The 4,969-nt window shown below is 41.4% G+C and overlaps 1 non-coding gene across 1 annotated transcript; it reads left to right on the forward strand.

Moving 5' to 3' along the window:
- The first annotated feature begins 4,350 nt into the window (after nt 1-4,350).
- LOC141624681 (small nucleolar RNA R71) lies at nt 4,351-4,457 on the forward strand. The gene has a single exon (XR_012534491.1). It is a non-coding gene; the product is annotated as a small nucleolar RNA R71 (small nucleolar RNA).
- Nucleotides 4,458-4,969: the final 512 nt, after the last annotated feature.

The raw sequence follows: 4,969 nt of genomic DNA on the forward strand, positions 1-4,969 counted from the left end.
ATTGCCCACTTCAACATCTTTGGGTTTGAACTCTTGATATTTGAATTGGTAGGGTGGTGTGACAATGGAGGAGGAGGGCTCTTCAATCTCGCCCCTTTGTTGACGGATGATGTACTCGGCATCCTTGGAGAGTGGAAGAAGGTAGTTTGTTCGATGAGCACTCAACCGGCATATCTTGGAAGGCAAAGTGAAAGATCTAGCATCATTGGTTAGCCACCCATAGTTGGTGTCAAGAGAATTATGCGTGACCCACTTGTACTTGTAAATCATGGCGTCCATGTCAATGAGATGACCCCCTTTGATCGCCACATAGGTGTTATCCTTGTTGAAATTTGCGTCAAAGTGCTTGGCCAAGAGAGTAACTAGACCTCCATTTAGAATATGAGCGGTGCCTTCCTTACCACAATCAACATTAAACCATCTTTCCATCAAAAGCCTTAGAGCATTGTAGGGCTTAGTGAATTCCCTTCCGACATTTAAGGCCGACTCAAGTAGAACACAATCAAGCTTTGTAAAGTGATTAGTGCCTTTTCTTGCAATTATAGTATTCCCGATGACCTTGTGCCACACTCTAATGCCCGGATGGTGGACTAATAGAGCGCGACAAGCATGAAAGCTCACAAATTTCTTCCCGGAAATCACCTCCCAAAGAGGAGCGGGGTCATATTTTTCGGGCATCTTGTGATAATATGGTGTATCACTAAGGCCTAATGCCTTACTCAAAACATCAAAGGTGATGCACCTATTCACATTGGCAAGACGAAACTCGATGTATTCTCTAGTCTCTACCTTTGTCACTTTCAATGAACTTAAGAATTCCAAGGTAAGAGAGGGGTATGTCAATTCTCTTGTAGTAAACAATTTACCCAACCCCATGGCTTCAAAGAAGGCTTTTTTTATTCAAGGACACCCAATGTGTTCAAGACATCTTCACAAATGAATTTGGTGGGCGAAATGGCTTTCTTAGCATACTTGGCAAATGTATCCCTATGGGAGTTAGAAATGAAAATTACCTTAGGATAGTTTGATAATTGAGCGATTTCCGGAGTTGTTGATGTTGTTGCTTCCAAGGTAGGATCTTGTTTTTGTTGAACTTCCAAGTTTGCATTAGAGACCACCATAGCCAATGAAGCTTTCTTTGCTTGATGACTTTGTTGCCTTTTCGAAAGTGTCTTTGCCTTGAGTACCTTTGTTGCTCCTTTTGTTCTTGCCATTGTTGATTACACCAAGAAAAGATTTAAAATCTTCAATTTCTAATTATACCCAAATCGATTTAAGATGAAAGGATTTGTCTTTGTATTTCAAAAATCGACTCAAAGTTTGAAGATTTTGGTGCTTGGATTGATTATTGTTGTAAAAGGAGTGATTAATTGTTGTTGTAAGGAAGTTTGAATTTGATTTTGTGGAATTTGGTTAAGGAAATTTTGTTTTTGGTGATGGAGAGGATGAGGGTTTTGGGGTTTATGAGTAGTGTTTGAATGAATGAATGAATGAACTGAATGTGGGAAGGGGTATTAAAACACCCGAAAAATTCAAAACTGCAGGGGGAAGACGAGCGGATTCCCGTCGGGACGCTCGGATTCTGCTCAATTTGACTTCAGAAAAACTCGCCTAATGACGAGCGACTTTCAGTGAAGACGAGCGGATTCTGCAATTCAGGACGAGCGGCTTTCCTCAAAGACGAGCGGATTCTGTTACAGGAACTTTGCTAAATCTGCATTGGCAAAAAGACGAGCGGCTAGTTTCAGACGAGCGTTTTCTCAGCTGGGACGCTCGGATTCTCTTACAGACCAAAATTTTTGATTTTGCAGCTCATTTGGACGGACGGATTCCTCCACAGACGCTCGGATTCCTATAAGACGAGCGGATTACCCTTAAGCCGCTCGGATTCCACCTGGTCTACCCGGATTCAGGTCCATCCGTGCACTTCCATAACCCGTGTCATTTTCATTCTTCAAATCCCGTGTTCTTCATTGTAGGGGCACTACAAAGGCATGAATAGCCTAGGCAATTGCTATCCCCACACTAAGTTAAAGCACTACACATCAATAAAATCATTAGTCCCTCCCTCACTTCTCTAAAAAATGATGAATATCTTGATCAAGGCACAAAAATCCAAAAATGACAAGAAATGCAATGTAAGAATTAAAATGCAAGTTAGGGAGTTAGAAATATTTACAAATGGTGGTTTGGAGAGGACTCCACCAAACTCTCATCCTTAGTGAGATGTCATGGGGGCATGTTCAAGGTGTTGTTGATGTTACTCAACAGCTTGAAGAAGTAGTCAAAAGCTTGTTCATTATCATGATAAAGATCCTCAATAGATCTTTGCACTTGTTGTCCTTCATGTTGGTCTTGATCGATAGCATTACCAATGTAGGGATTGAAAATCCCTTCAAACTCATCGTCCCAAAGACCGCAAACTTCGTCTACTTGATCATTAAAAATCTCTTGAGTTGATAGAGACAACTCTCCTCCTTTCTTGTTTTGGCCAACAAGGCCCTCTTCTTCACTTGTCATGGGCGAGCTTTTCAAGCTCTCTTTGTTACTATTCTCTTGCTCTTTTGATGGAGCATCATCAACTTTCTTTTTCCATTGGAATTCCGACTTCTTCCTCTCATCCTTCCGGCTATAATGATCAACCATAAAACATGGTTCATGCAAACGGGGAGCTCTCATGGTCTTGTCAAGATTGAAAGTTATGCTCTCATCTCCCACCTCTAGAGTGAGCTCTCCATGCTTCACATCTATCATCGCACCCGCGGTGTGCAAGAAAGGTCTACCTAGGATGATTGGAATATTGGAGTCTTCTTCCATGTCAACAATGACAAAGTCCACCGGGATGATAAATTTCCCAACTCTTACGGGAACATCTTCCCATATCCGTAATGGTGTCTTCGTCGATCTATCGGCCATTTGGAGTGTGATGTTGGTACATTTAAGCTCTCCCATCCCTAACCATTTACTCACCGAATACGGCATAACACTCACACTAGCCCCTAGATCACATAGGGCTTTGTTGATCGTTGTGTCGCCAATGGTACACGGTATTGAGAAGCTTCCCGGATCTTTAAGTTTCGGAGGTGAACTCCCTTGAAGGATTGCACTACTCACCTTAGTGAAGGCGATAGTCTCAAGCTTCCGGATTGACTTCTTTTTCGTAAGGATGTCCTTCATGTACTTTGCATAGGCCGGCACGTGATTGATTAATTCCGTGAAAGGAATCGAGACATCCAAATTCTTCACAATTTCCATAAATTTTCCAAGTTGGTCATCAAATTTGGGCTTCGCTTGACGACTTGGAAAAGGAAGTCTAATCAAAAGGGGTTCCTTGTCCTTGGCCTTGTCTTCATTTTTCTTTGAAACTTCTTCTTTTGATGGTTCTCCATCCTTGGAGTTTTGCACAACTTCTTCTTTGTCACTAGCTTCCACAACTTCATCCTCAACTTGCTTCTTTGGTGCTTCATACCTCGTACCACTCCTGAAGTGAATGGCACTAACCGTTTCATGTCTCGGGGGATTACTTTGAGGTGGTAATTGCCCCTTTTGTCTTTGTGAGCTTGAAGATGCTAGTTGAGTCAATTGGGTTTCCAACATTTTGGTGTGGGCTAGGATGTTGTTGATGGTGATTTCCTTTGCTTGACTATCCTTTTGCATTTGAGTGAAAAACTCTTGTTGATTCTTTTGCATTTGGAGGACCGCTTTTTGAACATCAAAACCTTGGTTATTTTGTTGATTGTATGGAGTTTGATTTTAGTAACCTTGGTTTTGGTTGTAAAAGGGTCTTTGATTTTGGTTTCTCATGGGAGGTGGGGTGTATGTTGGTTGAGGGTTTTGAACATTTTGACTTTTGTATGAGAGATTTGGGTGGAATTTGGTGTTTTCATTGTAATAATTTGAATAAGGGGTACCACTCTTGTATGCTTGAAAAGCATTCACTTGTTCATTTGTTCCCCTACATTCACTTTGGTCATGTCCCAAAGTTCCACAATTCTCACATATCCCACTTGGGATTGATGAAGATGCCGTCATGGTATTAACATGTTGCTTTGGTGATTTTGAGGCTTCTTCAAGTCTAGCCATAGCTTTTTCAAACTTCAAATTGATGGTATCAATGTGAGCACTAAGTTGAGCACCCAATTGAGTAATAGAGTCCACTTCATCTTTGCTCCTCTAGTAGCCTTGCGAGGTCTACTATATTGTGAATTATGGACCGCCATTTCCTCATTCTTGTTCCAAGTTTGATTATCGTCAACTTCGGTGAACATACCATTTGATCCCATGTTGAGAATGTTTCTTGAGTCTTCATAAAGACCATTCCAAAATTGTTGTACCAAGAACCACTCGCTAAGTCCATGATGAGGACATGAGCGATAAATTCCCTTGAATCGCTCCCAAGCTTCATACAAAGATTCTTCATCTCTTTGCTTAAAGCCCGTAATTTGAGCTCTTAGCATGTTAGTCTTTTCCGGTGGGTAGAACTTTTTGTAGAAAGCTAGAGCCAATTTCTTCCAAGAGTCAATTCCGAGAGTAGCCTTATCAAGGCCTTTCAACCATTGTTTTACGGTGCCAATTAGAGAAAAAGGAAATAAGACCCATCGAATTTGGTTATGAGTTACACCGGTTTGAGAAATCGCATCACAATAGTCACAAAAAGTCTCCATGTGAGAGTGAGGGTCTTCACTAGGCATCCCGCCAAATTGGCTTCTTTCGACTAATTGGATAAATGCGGATTTGGCAATGAAATTTCCGGTTAAGTGTTGTGGTGTGGGAGTACCATTGGGTAGGTTCTCCTCGGTTGGTACGGAATGTGATGAAAATTTAGGCATTGTGGGTTGATTTTGTGTTGGGTTCTCGTCACCTTCTCTTGCAAAAGGGTTGACGAACTCAATAGCGTTTGGTTGAATATCTACAACCTCACCAATACCTCTCAAATTTCTTCTAGCAAGTCTTCTATTGTTTGTCAAAG

This window comes from Silene latifolia, chromosome 1 (assembly GCF_048544455.1).
Source record: "Silene latifolia isolate original U9 population chromosome 1, ASM4854445v1, whole genome shotgun sequence".
Classification (NCBI taxonomy): Eukaryota; Viridiplantae; Streptophyta; class Magnoliopsida; order Caryophyllales; family Caryophyllaceae; genus Silene; species Silene latifolia.